This window comes from Pipra filicauda, unplaced genomic scaffold (assembly GCF_003945595.2).
Source record: "Pipra filicauda isolate LSUMZ 115617 unplaced genomic scaffold, ASM394559v2 scaffold83_size3615187_pilon, whole genome shotgun sequence".
NCBI lineage: Eukaryota > Metazoa > Chordata > Aves > Passeriformes > Pipridae > Pipra > Pipra filicauda.
The window spans coordinates 3,167,514-3,189,844 of NW_024105020.1; the positions used below are offsets into that span (position 1 = coordinate 3,167,514).

Consider the following 22,331-nt stretch of genomic DNA (forward strand, 5'->3'; position numbering starts at 1 on the left):
ATTAGAAAAAAAAAGAACTAAAAACTGATATATCTGAGGTATGGTATGAGGTATGATATGTCTGGGATCTAGCCCAGACTGCATTAGAAGAAACCTGTCTCTTTTTTGCCTTCAAGTTAAAACACTGAGAAGGTGAGCTACTGTATTCAACTGGTTGCTGTCTTGGACTGTCCTGTAGCCCAGCCAATTACTCATCAGATTCATCCATACTTAGCTCTCCAGTTTGCTCCCACATCCTGATCTGCCACATTTTTTTATACTACGTGTTATTTTACTACTGGATTTGCTTTTGTAGTGACTAAGTTGGTAGAGATAATTCATCCCATGGGCTGTTCCCCATGTGGACAGCACTGTGCCAGTTTTGTCTGTGTACCTCACCTTACTCTTCATCCCAACAGGTTTTGTACTTTCCAACACCCCAACTGCCTTCATGCCTTCTGCTCCTAATTTACCCCTAAAAAGCACTGTACTGTTGGGTTGCAGCACAGCACTTGCATCATTTCAGAAAGTGTAAAACTGAAAATTTGGAGCAGTACCCTTCCAAAATAATGATCATGTCTTAAGATCACCATGGGGGCTGAGAACAGACCATAGGTGAAATGTTAGGATAGTGGCAGCTGTTTTAGGCAGAACAGAAATTTCACTTTCAAATTTATTGTTATGTTCTCTTTCCTCAGAACTGATCCACAGTTCAAATTCTTTTTCAAATGAAACTACGTTATAAAATGTTAACACTCTGCACTTTTTACCAGTTTCTAGTGGGTTTTATTACTTTGCCTCCCCAAAAATTTCCTATACTACTAGCCTGTTTATTTGGATCTATTCAGTCAGAAACAATTTGTCCTTTTTGTATCTTTCAGACTTTATTGAAAAAAGAACTGGATACACATGCTGATTTTCATCTGTGAAAGGTGGAGTAAGGTAATATAATTTTAGTAATTACTACTATAATGTGTGATCATCTGTTGACACTGAATGCAAGGGTTCAGAGATTCATCCTAACTTAGAGGCAGACAAATCTAAAGGATCTTCAGCCTCAGAAATAATGACATGCTGAAAAGATCCTATGTTCTGGTATTGGTGGCATGCTTTTGCACCATGAGTAATTCATTATAATGGCCAGATGTTCTCTGTTCTTATTTGAGTGTGTTGTCCACAGAAGCTCAGGTAGGTTGATAGCTTGTGACAGTATGATATATTTGTATTTGAACAAGTGATGTGTTTCTGGAAATCTTAGAGGTTTAAAGTACAGCCTATGCTGAAAGGCCAGTATTTGTCACCTCTTTCTACGATAAGAACAAAACGGTCGTTCTTTAATTTTTCTCCTTAACCATCCTGGGGCAGCAGAGATGGAAGAAGTAAGCTCTGCCTTTATTGTCATTGCATATTGCTGTATCATAGGGCAGTATCCTTCAGGGTGGGAACTGAACCGTGTTGGGCACTTCACAAACATTTGTCACGTATTTACTTCTCCACAGTGAAAGAACTACTTTATGTCCTGTGGTGTGGCAGGGTGAGGAGGCTGATAGTTGCGTTACTAGGCCCTGAGAGGAGAATCTGTGTTCTGTTAGCAGAAGTGAGAAGACTCTTACCCGCTTGTTTCCAAGCAAAGTTCTGTCATAGGACTCTTCTTGCTTCCTGTGCGTGGAGCATCTGTATGTTGAGCTGACCAGCTGCCTCTGGTATTTCATAGAGTAGGAGAAATTGGGGCACACGTGATGGCGATCTGTGGGATATGTCCTGAACTGCAAGGCGGTATGAAGCAGACTCTAATAAAATGAGTCTTACGGTAGAGGCAGGAAGTTTTGCTGCTCTGGGGATAGGAGGCAGCAAGAGGTGAAACCAGATGCTCCTAGTCAATGTAACACTCACAGCCATGTGCAAGACTTGAGGGTGAATCCTCAGTGCACTAGTCTCTGATGTAGTACCCTCAGTGCCCTTTTACAGAGTTCAGGAAAGAATGAATGGTGCATTAGAGTCAGTGATGAATAGCAGTGACTTCTCAGAGATGTTGTTCCCCAGCTCGTGCTAAGGGAGATGAGATTCATTTATATGATCAAGCACACAGAGTCAGCAAATGCACTTTCTCCTGCAGCCGTGCTTTTCTTGTATCAGATGTGTATCTTAATGCAGACTGAGAATCAAGTACTGGGAAGTCTAGCGAGGTGTGCTGCTGTGATTCTGCCTACATCTGAAATTAAAGCAAATAGCTGATACCACGAACTCTGTTATTTAATTGGGGCATAATGGAATAGAGTGCACAACAGGATGCTCTAGGAGCTTATGTGTAATATTTTCCTTTCACCATGTTGAACTGTTCAGTGAAGAACAACTTGGCAATCAGGCATGCACTTACAGATCTTCTTCATCCCAAGAAGGGAGGGATGAAGTCGCCAGCAGCAAATTAGCATTACCAGACCCTGTAGCTAGCTTTATCGTGACTTAAAATGAATTGCAGTAATACTAGTCATTCATATCATCTTTCTTCTATTAATCATTGTCTACACTGGAAAAAATATGCCCAAGGCGCTCCTGCATCTCCATCCAGTTCAGTGCTACTTCTTGCTGAAGAAATTAAAAAAGAGTTGTCATTCTGCCCCAAGACAGCTATGACTTCTCCCCTGTGGGGTCTGTCTCCACACTTTCAAAGAAATCCATAACAATAGGGGAAAAAAACAGCATTTGGAGCTCCCTACAGGGACAGAATACCATCCTAATTATGTGTTTCTCAAATATGGCCCTGACTGTGCAACCCACTCCATATTTTATCAGATCACACAACTTGTTTGAAGCTTTGTGTTAGAGTAGGTCTGGAGAGAAAATAGGAGAGAAAGAAAAGAGAATGCCACCCATTTCTGTTTGCCTGCTTGCTTGGTATTTTGGTGCATATTTTCTTTCCACTGATTTAGATTTAGTGCCTTCTTCATTTAGAGTCAAACTCAGTGTTTTATATGTAAAGCTCCACATAACTTTTTGATTGAGGCTCCTTTATGTGTATATAAAACAGGTTACGGGACCCTTTCTAAGTAACAGTCAAGGCTTTCTCTTCAGTCAGTTCTCTGGGTGACATCTCTAGAAAACATGCCCTGCTAAAGTACAAACTGGTGTAGGTGATGAATGGACAAACTGCACAGGTGACTGACTAAAGAGAGGTGATTGTTAATAAAAACATGTTGTGTTAAACGTGCAGTGATCCTGTTTCTTAGACCACAGTGTTCATCATTGTCTTGTTAGTTCTAGATTGATTCATGCACCATGCTGAATTGGTGTGTATAATTGCAGTAACTACATGTGCAGTTATTGCATAATGTGTGGCACTTGGCCTTTCTATAATGTTCTGTATTCCACTAAGGGATTTTCAGAGTGCTGATTCTGGTCCACAGAGTTGACTATGCTTTTAGCAGTGAAGACAGAGATGAAGGACTGTGTGTGAATAATATGTTAAATGAAGGCATAATGAGATTGAATAGAGCCATAATGCAGGGAGAGGGACAGAGAGAAGGGTAAGAGGACATGATGATAGATGGCTGATTAGAATAGCTATGGACGGCACAGAGTCAGGGAGAAGGTGGAGGCAGATCAAATGTTTTAAGTGTTTTGTCTCTTTTTTCAGATATTTAACCTACATTATATTCTGTGCCAGCACAAAAACAAATTAAGGGTTTTCTGAAATTAAATGGTATTTTACATCAAGCCCTTTAAAGTGCGTGGAACTTTATCCTGTCCAAGCTTGCATACAATTCAAAACTATAAAATTTTACTCCTGTGTTTGCCTTTTAATTTTAAAGTTGTTACAGTGTTTAAATTACAAAATCTCCAGCACCTAATTGTTAATAATCTCAGCATTATCCTTGGGAGATACATAGATGAACTACCACAGAATCATAATGAGGATTTCAGTAATAATTGTTTCACTAAAACATAGTGAGAGGATTAACACTTAATCCGAACTATCTAAACCAACCCTCAAAATTGGCTGCCTATCATGCAACTTTCATTCTTGGAAACTTTCCCACTTCCATTGGTGTTTTTCTTATAGCTAGGAAGGTAAGATATAAAGTGACCATATAGGTCCTCAAGTACAGACTTCCACACATCAAAAGGTCTGGACTGTGCAGTACAAACACTTGCAAACTGTCTGTATGGTCTCCAAGGCTGGTTGGACTGCAATAGCTTGAAGCACTGTAATAAAAGACAAAAATCTGCAGAGTATTATGCCTCAAACTGAGGCACTGCTATCAAGCTAGTCTCTGCAGAATAAATAGCAGAAAAGGCTCCTAGTTATTTTTAGCTTTAGTGCATGATTTTTCATAATTTTGTGGAGGGCAGGGAAAATTTTCAAATACATATCTTTAATCTGAAGTCTGACATCTCAATAAAAGTCCTTTGTAGACACTGAGCACAACCCTTGGTGAAGTCAGGTGCAGTTGTCAGTGATCGGAGGTCTCCCAAAAAGTCAGGTCAGTCCTAAAGTCTACACCAGGAAAAATCTTAACTTTTTTGCTTGCTTCTGTAGAACTGAAGCTTATAGTTACACATATTCTGGTGTGCTGCCCCTCAGCTGAGTTACCTTGCTGAACCAGAATTTATTGAATGATAAACTATCCTGAGTAGGAGGGGACCCACAAGGACCATCAAGTCCAACTCCTGGCTCTGCACGGAACAACCCCCAGAATCACACTATGTGTCCCAGACTGTGTTGTCCAAATGCTTCTTGAACTCTGTCAGGCTTGGTGCTGTGACCACTTCCTTGGGGAGCCTGTTCCAGCCCGACCACCCTCTGGATGAGGAACCTTTTCCTAATATCCAGTCTAAACCTTCCTTGTCACAGCTTCATGCCATTCCCTTGGGTACTGCCCCTGGCCACCAGAGACAAGAGGTCAGTGCCTGCCCTTCCATTTCCACCCTTCCTGTTGGTGCCCCATAAGTGTTAATTTAGGCGTAGCACAAGTAGAAGATTTTAACCTTGATATTCAGAAGGAGTCTTAACTGCTTGCCTGTTTTGAACATGGGCTTGCTTTTGAACATTGTAGCAGACAGCTACAAACCTGCTTCTAAAACAGCAGGATGCACAACTCACACTTTCTCGCTGTTTGAAGAATGAATCGCTAAGTAGGTCTTAAAACTCAGGCCCAGATTTGTCTGAAGGAGGCAACATATGCAAATATCACCTTTTAACAAGATGATTACTTTCAGCTCAAGGGATAAAAATGCAAATTTGGGTCAGAAAAAGAACTTAAAATTGCAGACTAAGGCAATGTTTTATGTGCTTTTAAGGGGTTTTTTTACATGTGTATGTCAAGCTGGTAGAGGTACCAAAGTGCTAAAACAAGAAGGGGAAGGGGAAAGAAAATAATGTTCTTATATCTTGTTGAACAGTTTTCTTGAAATGAGTAATGTATTTATTCTTTTAAAAGCCTTCAAATTTTATCAAGAAAGTCATGCCTTTTCACAAAAACTTTTCCAGATGTAGCATGCTTGAGTGACCCAACTAATAGGAAAGTCTAAATGAACATATTTAATAGTTTATGAATGTAAGAAATTGTACCGAATGATGGGAATTTAAAGTACTTTGCAACTCTTAGAGACTTGTCTAACAGAATCCCAGAAACATCTCAGATTTGCACTAGGATTTCCCATAGGATCATAAAGAGTGGAAAAGACCTCCAAGACCATCGAGTCCAACCCATATCAAGTTATACAAGGGCTCAATCTATATCTTGTGGTTTTTTAGGTCTCAGGAGCTTTCAGGAAGTCTTGGGTGTTTTACTCATCATTTCACATAGCTTTTTGTTTTCTGGGAAGAAGTATCCAGTTTTTGCATCTTTCATATTTTAAAATCAATCAGACTTTCTGGCTTGTCAGAGTGACCTTTTAAGTTACTCTATTGGGAGTTCCCAAATTGGAAATTTCTTAAAGGTACATTTATTTTATGTGTAACTAAAATTACTAAGATTTTTTAGAGGATTTTTATTACTCGATACTGTTAGATATGTGGAAAATGTGATCTAGGGAACTTTAGGCTTTCTTGTGAATTTGACCCTTAGAATATTTTTTGTAGGAATGAATAATTAAAGACATGGGAGTTGAGTGGAGGGAGGATGAAACACAATCTATTTTGCTAAGATAGGTCATGTCAAACTGACCTAGTATCTTTTTTTAATAAGAAAGTAGGTTTTCTAGAAAAAGAAATGTGCTAGATCTGGTCTCTCTGGATTCTACTGAGCCATTTAACATAGTGCTGCATCAAAATTACTGTTCAAGGTGGAAGAAAATTAGGTTGGTATAAGAACTGTAAATGCACACAAAGAACTGACCCAGGAGAGACAGCAAGAGGTAGATATATGCAATGAATTATTCTTTGGGAGTTGACTTGTTTAGTTTTATTGAGGCTTTTTTGTTTTAGGGGTTTCTTTTCTGGAGTTGATATCGTGTCATGCTGTATTCAGAGGAGACTATTGAAACTTGCTGGTGGGAGGAGGACATTAATTTCCAGTATGTCGTTTTAGATGGACGACTCTACAATTAGTCGTACCATTAGGTAATACTAAAGGGATGGAATTCAACCCAGCAGAGTGTCAGGCCACACATTGTCATGAATTCACTTTCTGAGTTTAACCTTGGTGTCAAAATTAGCAGTCTAAGCTCTTATGTAATCACTGGAAAAGAGGCAGATTTTAATTAGGCACCCAGCTCCTGCTTTCTGTCTCGACTGTTAAAAGAGCCAGGGTGCCTGACTCTGGCATCAGTGCTGAATGCCTGAAATGGAATGGTGCTTCCTCAGCTTTGGAAGTAATGCAACAACTTTTCTATTAATAGGGAGTTCAGCTATGGAAGACATTGAAGGAGAAAGGCCTATGTGAGGGTGAGTGGGTTCAAGTTTGTCTCTAGTCTGTCAGTTTGGCACCCGCATGAAAAAATGATGGATAGGGTCTAGGCAAGTGTCAAGAGAGGTATTTCTGATTGAGGGATGGCATCTCAGCTGGGAGCTTCTCGGCTGGGACCTGGTCTGGAGTAAGTGTGCACCACTTCCTATGATACCCAAGAAACTTCACCTCAGTATGTAGTAGTGTCAGAGAAAACCGAAAGAGGGTAGATTGACATTAGATATGAGAAAGAAATTTTTTACTGTGAGGTTGCCCAGAGAAGTTGTGGATGCCCTATCCCTGAAAGTGTTCAAGGCCAGGTTGGGGGCTCTGAGCAACCTGGTCTAATGGAAGGTGTTCCCTGCCCATGGCAGGGGGATTGGAATGAGATGGTCTTTAAGGTCCCTTCCAACCCAAACCATTCTAGGTGATTCTAGGAGAAACTGCAGGGATAATCAAAGGACTGATGTTACAAGAGGAGTCTGGAACAGCTGTGTTGAATATGTCAGGAAGACTAGCAAAATGGGAAATATAATTGCTTAACTATGCTGCTCGAGTCATGGGGAGCTTTGAAATGTGGCTGCTATCGGGTAAGTGATAGCTAACAAGCAGGATGTCTGTAGCCCATCAGAGGACTAATGAAGGTTTATGTGTAACAGTGTGGTATTGTACGAAGATTATGATACCAAAATAGAAGTGTCCAGTTGTATGATTTAGAGATGATGTGAACTTAATATATGACACTTCTCAGTGACTGGAGTTTGTGTGTGCACCTAGCATGTGGATAAAATATTTAGCCAGCTCAGAAATGCACAGTGATAATTGCATGATGTATGACAGTAGTCAGTAGGAAAATGTTTGATGTGCAGTTAAGGAGGAGCTTAAAGATTTATGAAGGGCAATGATTACTTGGATTTTGTGGACTTAGGGCTGTTTGGCAGCTTGTGTTTTTTGATCACTCCTATAGAGTGTGATACTTGCTGTCTGCTGTTTCCCTGTGTTGCACAGGGAAAGCTGTGTGATAAATCAGGCTTTGAGTGAATATGTAGGGATGGACAAAGGTGCGTTAAGTTCAGCCTGTGACAAGATACATTTAGAAGCTGACTGCTAGACAGCCAACTCATGACCACTGAGAGAAAAGCTTGCTCTGAAGCAAAAAGTTGTGGTTGTAGATCACTGATGTGCCTGTAGTGACAAATATTGGTGCAGCACTTAGAGTCAGTGACAGCCCTCGCCCCAGATACCTCCTTAGTTTGACAGACGCTGAAACTTGTAACTCTGTTAGTGAAGAGCTGCCCTTTGCCTAGGTGCTGGTTTGTCCCAATACAAGGTTTGAAAAGGAGCCGAGTCCTTTGAGCAAGGGTGAGTAATGTGCTTTCTGATTTGTTGCAAATCCTGAGATGTTCTGAGTGGCTTTATCAACTATTAAGACATTGATCAGGTTGATCTTTATCAGAAGTCTTCATATAATAGCAGGAGGTAAATGCCACAGCAAGAAACTTTTTTAATGTACTTCTGGCAGCACTGTTTAGTTCTCTAGTTATTTGTTTATTAATAAGTGCTTGGCCTGCGTTTCTGAGGTTTTTAAGTGCTGAGAAGAATAGCAGTAGAGTAGTATGTCTTCTCTTTTTTTTTTACTTCCTAACTAATTATTGTCTAGTGGTACTAAGTTGTTATTGTTCTGTGGTGAAAAATTATGATCTCACAGTCCTTACTTGGAAAGTTGCCACAGTAAAGAAAAAAACACTGTTTATGGACTAAATTGTAAACAGTTTGGCAGGGGGTTGTTCTGTTGGAAAGAGAGTGCTTTGAATGACAGTCCACGAGGAGGGATGACAAGGAGGGGAGGACTGAGAAGATAAGCGTGAAAATGTGTGAGGGCTTTTTCAGGTTTATTTTTTATTAGTCATGGTCAACTGCCTTAGATTTAGAATCTTTCCCAGTTTAGGTATGGCGCTTTTTTCTGTTTGCTGGGTTTTATTTAGCTCCAGATCATGTTTTTCTGGCTAGTAAACTGGGGTTTTAATTTGAAAATCTGTCTAAGCCTGTTCCTGAAAGACTTACACTTGGAGCATCTCAGTCCTGCATAGCTGTCATTTATAAGGATGCTCAGAAAAACTGGAAAAACATCACTTGAAGACATTTTTGGAGAAGATGATAAGCTCTTAGGGGCTTCCACCTCTAAATTTCAGGAAAAAGACATCTCACAGTCTTATTGGGGAAGAAAAGAAATAAAGGAATTTCCAGCAATCCTCTCCTTCCCCGATTCTTTGTGTGTTATAGGGTGGGGGTGAGGGGGGTGGTGGTGGATGAAGTCAGCACAATGTACTGTTGTAGATCATTACTAAACATGAGATGTTGGAATGCAAATTTAATCCTGTTTCATAGTCTCTTAAGATAGCTGTTTGAAAGTCAGAAAAAATTACCTTTTGAAGATTCCTATCCTTCCCTACTCAATTCTATGTAGTTGCTTCTTTGGCTTAACTCCAGTAAAGTTCAGTGAAGTGAATCCCGTCCAAGACTGTGCACCTTGCTTAACCTTTTCATAGCATGATGTTTAGTCAAGGTAAATACTGTCCTCATGGTTTGTTCACACAGATTCTTAAGCAGTATTAAAAAACTAAATATTTTTGCACAATAAAATAGGATCTGAGTGAACTCTATCTCGTGTGCAGTGCAAGAGAGAAGGTTATTCCAACTTACTTTCATATTCTGTCATGATAATTTTAATGGTATGTTTTCTGTTTGGATAGAATATATGCTATAAAAACTAAAGATAAATTAAACCAAGGTATTTTGGGGGCTTGTAGGCAAGCATGACAGAGATAACATCAATTTTTTCTTAAAATCTGTTTATGTTGATTTTGCTTTAAAACAAGAATGTATCCATTGGGGAATATTTATGTTCAAGATTGTTCTGTCATTTCCATATTAAAAAAACCCCAACACTTAATGCAGTCTAAATTTTACCCCCAGAAATGTTTAGAACACAAAGATAGTCTGAAAGATGTATTGTGGCCCAGGCCCTTATAAAAGCTTACTCTCTTTGAAAGCATTTTAAAAATAAGCTGTCTGAAATTGCACTTTATTGTTGACTTTTTGCCCATTTTAACATGAGCAAACAAAGAAAAGGAATAAAAAAGTGCTGCTCAGCTTTTAACACCAAGCTATTTTTAGTGGACTTTTGAACATTGATCCAGTGCTTCTAAATGTAGGCATTTTCACTGTGGTTGTGCATGTTCACTTTGGAGAATTTCCTTTAGTCAAAATCTGCTGTGATTTGTGATAAGGTGATTTTTGGAGCTGTCCCAGGCAGCAGACAAATATTGTCAAACATTCAAAGTGGAGATGTAGAGAAAAACAGTTGTGTGGAGGAAACTCCAGCTGTGTAAATCTACAGGTTTGGTACAGTGTCCCGGAGAGTGGGATCGATGGACTGAGGCCAGTGGTATGAGGTTCAACAAGGCCAAGTGCTGGGTCCTGCACTTGGGTCATAACAACCTCAATGCAGCACTAGAGGCTTGGGGAGGAGTGGCTGGAAAGCTGCCCAGCGGGAAAGGACCTGGGGTTGCTGGTCAATAGCAGCTGAACATGAGCCAGCAGTGTGCCCAGGTGGCCAAGAAGGCCAATGGCATCATGGATTGTATCAGCAATAGTGTGGCCAGCAGGGCCAGGGCAGTGATTGTCCCTCTGTACTCGGCACTGGTGAGGCTACACCTTGAATCCTGTGTTCAGTTTTGGGCCCCTCACTACAAGAAAGACACTGAGGTGCTGGAGCATGTCCAGAGAAGGGCAGTGGAGCTGGTGAAGGGTCTGGAGCTCAAGTCTTATGAGGAGCAGCTGAGGGAGCTGGGGTTGTTTACTCTGGAGAAAAGGAGGCTCAGGGGGCACCTTATCGCTCTCTATAACTACCTGAAATGAGGTTGTAGTGAGGTGGGGGGTTGGCCTCTTCTCCCAGGCAACCAGCGACAGGACAAGAGGAAATAGCCTGAAGCTGTGCCAGGAGAGGTTCAGATTGGATATTAGTAAAAATTTCTTAACTGTAAGGGTTGTCAATCACTGGAACAGGCAGCCCAGGGAAGTGGCTGGTTCACCATCCCTGGAGGTATTTAACAGAGGTGTAGATGTGGCACCTGGGGATATGGTTTAGTGGTGAACTTGGCAGTGCTGGGTTAACAGTTGAACTTGATGATCTGAGTGGTCTTTTCCTACCTCTTCTAATGATTCTATGATTTTTCACTGCTTCATTAGGAATTTTTGTTCCAGAAACTTGTAAATCTCCATCTCTAGGTGTTTTTCTTGTTACTCACCTGGCACTCTTATGTTTGTTAATGTCATCCCATAAGGTGACCCAGACTCCGTTTAATAAACGTGACAGGTCCCTTAGTCTTCAGTGAAGACTGTTAGCACTAGATGAACAAGACCAGATTTCAGAAGCTAAACCCTTAAGGCACCAACTATGATTTATATGGGTGGCAGGAGGGAAAGTGCAAACATGAGCTACCTTTGGTTTTCCTTTTTTAAAGGTATTCATTTTGTTCATTTTGTTTTGAGGTGCAGAGTAAAGATTTTTAATCTTCAGTCTAGAGAGAGGGAAAACTTTTTCCTAAAGAAAAACACTCCTGAAATATTTTTCAGGATTTATTTCCTAAGTAACTGGGACTCTCCATGTATTCTGTTTTGGGTTTTTTAATGCATAAAAGCTAATACAGGAGTTAAGCCCAAGTTAATACAGAATTATGTGATTCTACTATGAACAACTGCTAACCTTAAGGAAAGGAAAAAAATTAACACCTTCCCTACAGAAATAAGATAACAGCTTTATGAAGGAAAACTGGTAAAAACCAAGTTGAAAATATGTCAAATTAGTGATTGAAATGTCATGGTAATAATCTGTTGATATGGGAACACAGAAAAGATGATAAAGAATCAGAGTCCATTCTGTTTGGCTCAATACCATATTCTGCAGCAAAAACCTCCTTCTATCCACTGTTACTGGGAGAGAAATGTCTTGCTTTCTAATTATGTATATATATAAATAGTTTAGTTTGGTTCTCTGACTTTTTTTTTTAACATTTTAGCAGAAGAGCTATGAGTATTTTCACATGCCACCCTGGAAAGGTTTAAGCTTGGCACAGAATTGCAGTTATTTATCAATATATCAATATATTTTGAGGTTTCCATTGTTAGTGCAAAAAAAGTTATCACTGCTTTTATTTATTACTGTTTTGTAGTTCATAGGCTATAGAAATAAGAACTAGGTAAAAAGAAATTAGAGTAAGGGAATTTAAAATATTTTTAAACAATAAGGTAGTAGATAATATAAAATATTCTAGGTCAACTGATGCACTCTCAAACAGATGAGCTCTTAGCTAGTTTGCATATTTAAATGGCTATTGAAGATAAATTCTGGAAAAAAAGTCTTTTGTAAACATTTCAGACGCATGTGGCTCTTACCAATACCTTGAAAAGTAGCATTTAGTTTCAGAATTACAAACTGTAATATTTTCTGGTGTATTTCTCTGGTATTTCTCCATGAATCAGCTTTGAAAACCATATACTATAAGAAGAAAAGCCTTTTCTATTTTGGGTTCAAAGTATGACAAATCAGCATTGTTTTGTGTGGTGCCTGTTGGTGCATTATGTCCTCAAACAATGGGTTATATGTGTTAACCCATTTGCTTTGATGGGTTAAGTAATAGTTGTAAAGTCAACCCTTCCACACAGGGTCTTTTATTTTTTTGGGAAGGAAAGTTGTGAGAGTGATGCTTTCAGATAATATTTGACATGGAAGGAGAAAAAAAGGAAAGAAGTTCTTGAGGACTCATTTTTCAAGGGAGCAAAAGTCGGTTGGAGGGGTCAGTGGTTATGGATACCTGTGGACAAAACAGATACCCAGAGCACTGACAATGAGTGGTCTGAATTGATTATATTTTACCATATGCATTTGTTGATATTTATTCAGCTTTATGGAGAACTCCACTCGGTCAAGCTCCAGAGGGCTTGTCTGTAATGGAGAGCTTGGATATCTTGCTATGCAGTGAAGGGCAGAGTCAAGTGCAGGCAAAAAATATCTCATGATTTTTCTTCAGATCTTAAAGCAGCTTGTAACTTTCCCAGCACAGTTCCAGTCACCCAGTGCTGCTCTTGTGGGTCTTGTTTAAAAACTGTCCTTTTTTTCCTTTACCAGGAGCACCAGTAACTACCAATAAGTGCTTGGCATTCATTACAAAACACTTTTCATTAAACTAGACAAAATCAGTACACTAAATAGGAGCCTCACAGAAGGAAGGATCCCTTCTATGTCCAGCTACATCCATCACTACAGAGATGGCACTGACATATTGTAATTTTATGTTTTGGCTTTGAAGTCATATAGCACAAAAGGAATAAGATATCTTTTATCCTGACATCAGTTTCCATATTAGTGATCAAAAAGGAAAATCTGAACATGAGAGCCAAAAAGATTTTGGTTGTAAAAGTGCCTGGAAAACAGACACAGCAATTACTACATAGCCACTGAGGAGAAATTCATAGTGTATTTTGCACTGTTGAATCCTGCAGTCTGAGTTGTAATCTTGGCAGGTTAAAGAGTCTTTTTATAATATGACAGAACATGTTAGAAAAACCATTTGGATATGTTTGGAAATTCTGTTCTCACTTATGCAGGAGTGACCTGGGTGGTGTCACTGGGAATGAAAATAGAAATGTGTTCTAACAGAAGTTATTTGGATGCTATGGTTGTCCACTCCCAGGCCATGTAATTTTGTCTGCAGTTGTAAAAGGCAGATAGACCTGCAGTTTCATTACATTTGCTTTTATGCCAGTTTAACTGCAAGCAAAATTGTCTGCTTGTATAGTGGTGATATTTTGAAAATGGAAGTGTTAATAAATATGTTAACTTTTGTATCTTCTACCTGACTCTATAGTCTGGATCTCTGAAAACACTCATCCATGTGTAAGGTTGGAGTTTACAATACCAATCATGGAAATTAGCTAAACTGCTTGTGGGGCTCAGGTCACATAAAAACTTGTAGAGTGTAAAAGAAGTATAAAGAACAGTATTTTTGTGGCTTTTGCAGTTTTTATTGTGCACTGAGACTACATACCTGAGGTTCTCTAGCACTCAGATAATTTCATAGCCAAGATAAGGATGTGATTTGGTAGCTCGTTTTGTGTGGAGTTCTCTGTAAAATCTAGGTCTGTTTTACTGCAGAGCCATCCCTTCTAAGATACTTAGCCACAGAGATGTTCAGAGTGGAAGAATTAACCAAGTGCTCATTGAATGCATACTAATACCACCTTTTCTGCATCATACTTTAGTAGCTGAGATTTTCATAGGGATTTGACGCTGCTTTTACTTCAGAATTAAAAGATCTGCTGGGCTTGGGTCGAGTGTTACTCTTCTGCATTTCAATCAGTGGTTCTTGGCTTCATTCCCCATAGGTAATGCCAGACTGATTTTTTTCTAACTCACTTTTATTTGGTTTAACCAATGGCTTGTTTTGGGTTTTTGTAACTGTATACTTCATAAAGAACTATTTCCTCTGTAGAGTTTTAGTTACAGTTTGTTTTTATTGTCTTTGTTGAAAAAATATTTTCTCTTTTTTTCTTTCTTAATTGCATAAAAAGGTTATTAATAGACTTTCCCTTTTCAAACTGGAAAATACCGAGAAAGGCATTTGCTCACACTTTCCGAATACAAATTTTCTTCTGAATTGAGACCAAATATGGAAAAATTTAGAATGTTAGGTGAATATTTTGTTTAGTTCTGAGCAGATGGAAACAGCTGTTTAGTTCATAGAATGTTTAAGTTGGTGGGTTTAAATTGTCCATGAACTATGCAAATAAAGTTGGTGGGAAGTGATTGAGGAAAGCAATCTATGATCAGTAACTTTAAATTATACCAAAGGGTTCATCCACTGGAATGGAAAATTTTCAAGGCGTTTTCGAATGAGAAAAGATTGAAAACTGTTGATAACAGAGTTTAATAATGTCCCATTTAATTTTGTCACAGTTCTAGCTTATTTCGCTTCTAACAGTTGTAAAGTTTAGTTTTATGACATTTGCTGTTTTAAAAAGCAGTTTAACAAAACTGTATTACAGTGATGTCTGTGATTCACAGCATGCAGACAATCATGTTATGTTTTCAGTGGAAGCAAATAGGTTGTGCTTGTAACATGGACATTATCCCAGTGATAATAAACTGTCCTGACAATGTTATGGCTAGCTCTCATTCTTACATCTTTAGTCTATAAAACCTCTGTAAATGAAGCTGTAGAGATGAGGTCTGCAGGACCTGAAAAGGCTGGAAACAGTAAAATTAGTGCTCCTAACTGTTGAAAAAAATTATCTCATACAACAGGACAACAGCATCTGCTGGTACATGTAAACAGTGAAGAATGGCACCAAATTCCACATCTGTGCCCTTACACTCAAAATCTTTTTTGTGTGCAAAGATGAAACACACATTGCATCTAATAAGAAGTAGTTGTTGTTACTATAATTAAAGTCATTAAAGCCTAATCCAGGAATCATTTCTTGGCCCAATCTCATAATTACTGGTAAAGAAATAATGCTTCTGTATAGGGGAAAGTCTCAATAAATAACAATGTGGTAAAATGCACTGAATACACAAAGGGTCTACCTCTTTATCATGCTGTAATGCTCACCCTTTTCCTCCTCCTCTGGATCATAAGGCAGTTTCATTCTGCTCGTAGGGATGTAGAGGCGTTTCAGCAGTTGTCAGCATCCAAAAGACTTCAGATACTGAAGGATCTGAATATCTGGGGAATATTATCTTCACGTTGATAGTTTCTTCTTCTTCACTCTAGGATCCACTTGGGGTTGTTTTTATGCTTTCTGAAAAAGCTTTTAAACTTGGCTCTTCTTCAGTGGTCCGCAGCTCCATGTTAGTCAAATTTACTATATGTGATACCTTACATACATACTTGATCACCCTAAAACCAGTTTTGTCCAGCTTTAAGTCTGTAAGCTATAGCCACAGTATCTCCAAGTGCCAGCTCTGCACCCTGTCTCTTTTTTATCCCATGCTTCTACTCCATTGTATGTCTCCATGTCTGAAGGCCTCTGCTATGATACCAGGCCTGTGTTTTTCTGCACTACATCATGTTAAGAGTTGTAAAATGATAATGGCACCATGCAAAGATTAAAGTCGAAACAGATTAGCCACAGACATGCGTGCTGTTGGAAAAATTGTTGTCCCAGCTAAACCAAGTTTAATTTCAGGTTAAAACAAAGTTGCAAGCAGGTCAACAAAAGTTCAAACAAAGCAAGCCTAAAAAGCTTAAGTGCTCAGAGTTTGCAAGCCTAAAAAGCTTAAGTGCTCAGAGTTTGCAAGCCTCTCTACAGGGCTTGTGGCTGGTCACCAGTGATGGCAGTGTGGTATTACAGGGCTACAGGGTAACAGTGCTGCAAGGGCCAACTGCGACTCTGGTGACACAATGTCTGTTGTGTTACTCCCAGACCTTAAATATGGAGGTCTGGGTGTGATGCCCAGCTCAGAAAGTTCTCAGGATGCTTGTCATCTGAATCAGGTAGTGCAAACATGGAGATGCCTCACAGAACACCAGTACTGCTCATTATGCTGTTTGTCCCAGTCTCCAGCACTGCTTGCTCTCAGAGAGAACTCTAGGCTTGATTAAACTTTTGTTCTGACCCAGTCTGTAAATTCAGCTTTTGGTCCCACCCTTTTGCCAGTAGGTACTGCCTCTCTGGCAGAGACAATGGATGTAGGAACCTGTGCCCACACTGAGATACAGTTCAATATCTTAGTTTAACCTGTTGCTGAAAGTGGCTTTGATAAGATGATGGACTGCAAAGCTGTGTGACTGAAATGCAGCTGCCTGTTCTTATCCGAGTCAGAAGAGCAAGACAGGTAGCTGTGGGCAGAAACATCATCTCTGCTGCCTTGCTGTGGAGGTTTGACTACTGAGGTAGGCAGCATGCTTATGAATTTCTGATAAGGTGTGGTGGGAGGCAAGAGGAATTAACAAAAGTCAGTGTCACTGTTGCTTGCCTTAGCATGCAAAAATTGAGAGTCAAATATATCAGTCATAAGAGTGAGTTAGTCATGAACTTTAAGAAAGGAAATTATTTTGGGATGCATCCTTCACATTTTCAGGCTTTTCTGTATCCATGCAAAATTTGCTTTTAAAAAAGTTGAGGTTCAGATAAACTTGGCCTGTAGTAACACACCAGTTTTATGAGGATGTTAGTGCTTGGAGAATTGACAAAACTCTGACATTTAAGTTCATATTTTGAGCACTGAGTGCTACAAGGAACTCAGCACTAAATATATGTCCTTTGTCTTTGTGTAGCATTTATATCTTTTTTGTAATCATTGCTATCATCCCTGCTGCAGTTTTTATTTAAAAAAAAAACTTTTGAAGCCCACTAAACTACGTCAGTTTTAAAGATTGATCAGTACTAGTTGATGAAAATAAACCAGTAGATTGTGGTTAGAGTTACTTGAAAATCCATGGCCATACCCTATAAGAGTCTTATAAGAATTCTTGGAATTCTTGGAATTCTGGACTAAAATGTTTATTATTTATGATCTGTTACTAGATGAGAATGAAAGAAAAGAATGTTGTAGCAGAATGAAGTGTTGCATAAGACATATTGCAGCTACACAAGTACTTTTTACCGTGTCTATCTGAACAGACTGCTTTAACCTATAGTGTGTTGGAGTGAGGAGACATGAGCCTTTTACATAAGTACCTGCAACATTTTTAGTTTTCCATGGGTGTTCATATGTTTGCTCATTTTACACATGAAACCAGTCAGAGCAGTAGAAATATACCTTTAGTTACTCTTACCAAACTTTATTCTATCTTTGTCTTTTCTGTCTCTCCGAGCTAACATAATACCCACTGTAAGACATTTATTTTCTATAATAACTCCTTTGTTCAATCACACCTCAACAAAGTGTTTCGATAAGGCTGATAGTCAAAACTGGGAAACCTTGGGGGAGTTTTCACAAATTTCAAATTCTTGAAATACGGTGTTCTAATAAAAAGCTGCTGATCTTACAACAGATGTAATGATCACAGTGATTTGTAGTCAAATTCCTAGAAATGTCAGTGAGATTTGGTCTGATTTCCTCTTATGACTCTTCAAAGACGTGCAAGCAACTTATGGTTTGATTTTTTTTTTTGTAGGTCATGTTTACTTATTCCAGTTTTGTGGTACTGATTTAGGGTTTTTAAATTCAGCAATCAAATATGGCCAGTTTCAATATATTCCAAATATTTTTCCAGTATGTTTTAAAATCATCAATGGTTGTCAATACATGTGATGGTTCCTACATGGTTGGGTCTCAGTAGCTCTGCTACAAGTTAATCACAGAATGGGTCAGGTTGGAAAGGACCACAGGGTGTCCTCTGGTCCAACCTCCCTGCTCAAGCAGGGCCATCCCAGCGCACGTGGCACAGAATTGCATCCAGATGGTTCTTGAATATCTCCAGTGAGGAAGACTCCACAACATCTCTGGGCAACCTGTTCCAGTGCACAGTCTCACACACACAGTAAAGTTTTTCCTCTTACTCAGGTGGAGCTTCTGTGTGTCAGTTTCTGCCCGTTGCCTCTCATCCTATTGCTTGGCACCACTGAGAAGAGCCTGGCTGCATCCTCTTGACACCCTCCCTTCAGATTCTTATAGACATTGATGAGGTCCCCTCTCAGTCGTCTCTTCTTGAGGCTGAACAGACCCAGCTCCCTCAACCTTTCCTCGTAGGATAGATGCTCCAGTCCCCTAATCACCTTCATAGCCCTCCTAGGCCTGCTCCAGGAGGGAGCATTACATGTCTCCCTTGTCCTGAGGAGCCCAGAACTGGACACACCACTCAGATGTGGCCTCACAGGGCTGAGTAGAGGGACAGGATCACCTCCCTCAACCTGCTGGCAATGCTTTTCCTGATGCACCCCAGGGTACCATTGGCCTTCTTGGCCCCAAGGGCACATTGCTTGCTCATGAACAGCTAGTTGTCCATGAGGATCCCCAGGTCCTTCTCCACAGAGCAGGTTTCCAGCAGGTCAGCCCCCAGCCTGTCCTGGTGCTGGGGGTTGTTCCCCTCGAGGTGTAGGACTCTGCACCGGCTTTTGTTGTATTTCAGGCAGTCCTCTGCCCCTCTCTCCAACCTGTCAAGGCCTTTCTGAAGGGCTGCACACCCTCTGGGCTATCAACCGCTCCTCCCAGCTTTGTGTCATCAGTGAACTTGTTGAGGCAGCCTCTGCCCCTTCATGCAAGTTAAACAATACTGAGCCCGCTATTGAGCCTTGGGGGATACCACTAGTGACAGGCCTCCTGTAACTTGTCACAGAAAATATTTTGAGAAATTGGTCAGACACTGAAGCAGCACACTCCTTCCGTTGTATCTTACAGGGTGATCTTACTATTAACCCACAGAGTACGACTGTCATTAAAAAAGATTTCTTTCACGGGGACAGCTGTCCCACCGAGGCATTGAAACAGGAACAGTGGTGGGAGGCGTAGACTGTTGTTGACCTGGTTGGAGTTACATGCCTATGCTTTCAAACTGCCAGCATCCCACCACTTGTTTACATGACTCCAGAAAGAAATGTAGGAAAGAACTGTGCAGTCAGGATCCTGGCCTGCAGCAACCCTCTCTCCCATTGATTTAGAAAGGTCAGGGTAGACAAACAAATAATTTTATGTTCCAGGAAGAAGAAATAAAAGCAGCACAAAGGAATCAGATATCTGGGGAAAAAAAATTACTTCGTTTGAAAAGACATCCAGTATCATAGCCATTAGACATAGTCCAGGCATGCAATAATAAGAAAAAAAAAAGATATATGGACCAGAAAACATGCAGAAAACACAGTTCAGGAGTACAAAACAAATATTGATGGAAAAATATGCACCAGCAGATTTGCATTAGTAGCATAAAACAACTCTAGTTTTGCTATGCTGCCTAAATCTTAGTAATAACCTTTGTGGAATACTACTCCCACACTAACATTTATTTTTAATTTTCTAAATACTTCACACTCTTTCAATTCCTGAGTCAGTTGAATGTCTTATTGAAAACACATATGCTAGAGAAAGAATTTCTCATCTTCAGATGCTACTGTATATTTTTAATTGATATAAACATTTAAAAGAGTAAGAGTAGGAATTACAGCAAGTCAGAACAATGCCATATGAAAATAGAGAGTGCTTGGGAGATTTTTTTTGTGAGTGCATGTGACCTAATGGATCATTCTTCCATGTGGGAAAGTGTAGTGTCAGGAAAGTAAAGTTTCAGCTGTGACCTTGAGGTGCAGTCCTGTTGCAAGAGTGAAGGTCAGTGGTTTCAGGGCAGATTGTCAGATCCCATCACACATACAGAGGACAGTGCTAACAGTAGCACTGTAATTCCTGGATTGTTTTGACCAGAATACATTAGCCTTAATTGATGGTACTGTAAAGTGGATGAGTATTACTGGCAGATAAATCAGATAGTTCCCTAGACTTTTTGTTGTAATCCAAACTTGACCAAAACTTTGGATTACAGATCTAGTTTCAGTGCTTTTATCCCTCTGTGATGTCTGTGGTCCCCTCGCGTTGCCTGTATGTTGGAGATTATTTTGCTGCCATCCATCTGTAATCAACACTATGTATGAAATCTTTAATAAACATTGTGTGTCTGGTTCATCTTTATTTCAAGTCATAAGCTGTTGGGGTTTGGGTTTGGGGTTTTTTTGGTTTTTGTTTTTTCCTGCCTTTGTTCCCCTACCTCATCCTTTCCTGCAGCAGGAGTAGCTCCTTTAGAGCAGGGGTTAAGCTCTTTGTCTTTTCCAGTTAAGAGTGGTGCTGTTTCTGCACTGTTGGCTTCATGGTTGTGATGAAAGACTGCTTTAGAAGAGTCAGGTGTTAGGAGAGTGTTCAAAAGACCATAATTCAGAAATGTGTTTCCACTCCAAACTCCTCAACAGGAAATACAGGCTTTTCCATGTTTGTATAGGCAGTGCGAGAACCCCATGTTATGAGGAGAGAAGTCAATCCCATGCATAGGAAACTTCACCACAATGTACCCAGCATGTTTCTTGTGAAGAGGGTAAAGGTTAGTTTGGGGTAAAGACTGTTTGTAAGCTGTTTCTACTGGTAAAATGATGGAGGGGGCTGAGAGGGTTGCACTTCAAACTGCTCTATAGCAAGACTCATCATTTTCTAGGGCGTTGTGCCATGTTCAACTTGATTAAAAGCTGTTCTGCAAAGTGAAACAGAGCTGTGGTTTTTCCTTGTTGGTTAACAGACGTGTGTGCTACAACGTGTGTGTATTTTTGTACTGGTGTGTGTATTTTTGTACTCATAGAAGTACTGAAGAAATAGAAATACTGTGATGACAAGTGAAATTAAAACAATATCTCATTAAGAAGAATGCTAATTGTATTTCATTTGTGAATACAGAGAAATAGTCTTAATTTGCACAAAGAATTAAGTGGCCTAAATTGCAGTTTTCTATAGAAAGTACGTAAATATATTAAAGAGGTAAAATTAGGTTTTTAGATTCATTGAGTTTGCTAAAGTTCCTAGTGGGGAAGGACCAAGAAAAAATTCTGTGACTTACGTATTTATCTGTAAGTAAGTGGGATCTGTGGACGGGAAAGCAAAGAGAAAGAAACTTACTTTCTGATGCAGAAATGTCTTTTTATCTAAGTATCGCTGAAAGGTTGCATTTGGGGATTTCCACACTGCACAAATACATTCATTGTATCTTGTGGTAGTTGATTTCATTTTCTTGTGAAAGACTTTTCCCTGTTCTTGCTGAGGTTACCTACTTGCTCAGAATGCTCAGGTGGGCTTCAGAGAGTGACAAGATTCCTCAGGCCAAACTTCACTGTCCTTGATAATCAAGATTCTGGTGAGTGGGAGAGTGGGACGTTAAACCAGCTTGTGAAGGACACCTGGACTTAAGAATAGACTGAGAGGGGAAGTGCGGCCTCTTTGTGGAGCTGACAAATTAGCACCTGCTGAGTATGTTTTTGGTGGGGAAGTAAGGTCAGTGGGAGGCAAGGGTTCATACTGAATGCTGGCATCACTTGTTTTCTTTTGCCTTCCCATGGACATAGTAAGAGGGATGACCTAGATCATGGAGTGAGTGGACTGAAACTCTGTTACACTGTCAACCTATGGATCTGCAGTAGACGTAGTTTGTGTTACTGTCCCCACAAGTTTGGCTGGAAGGATCTGACTCGAGGTGTCACAGCCTTCATTTTTCCTGTTTTGATCTGTCTGAGATTCAGGACATTCACACTCTCATTAAAGGAGAGAGAAGAGCAAAGTGCATGTCGGACTGTGAAAAAAACAGCTCTTAATCTTAGTTGGTCTTAGCAGGCTTTTGCTGGAAACTGCTGTCCTTTGAGCTGATATTTTGCTCTTGGGTTGCCTCTGTAGCCAGTAGTGATAGGGTTGATCCAGGCCCTCACCTCAGATCCTTT

General features: G+C 39.9%; 1 protein-coding gene across 12 annotated transcripts in view; it reads left to right on the plus strand.

Annotated features, from left to right (window-relative positions):
• INPP4A (inositol polyphosphate-4-phosphatase type I A) overlaps positions 1-22,331 on the plus strand; it is a 123,626-nt gene that overhangs the window by 49,825 nt on the left and 51,470 nt on the right. For all 12 annotated transcript variants that reach the window (XM_039390530.1, XM_039390531.1, XM_039390529.1 and 9 more), the window contains one exon: positions 861-921. The gene's annotated coding sequence lies outside the window, so the exon portion shown is untranslated. The remainder of the gene's footprint in view (positions 1-860; positions 922-22,331) is intronic.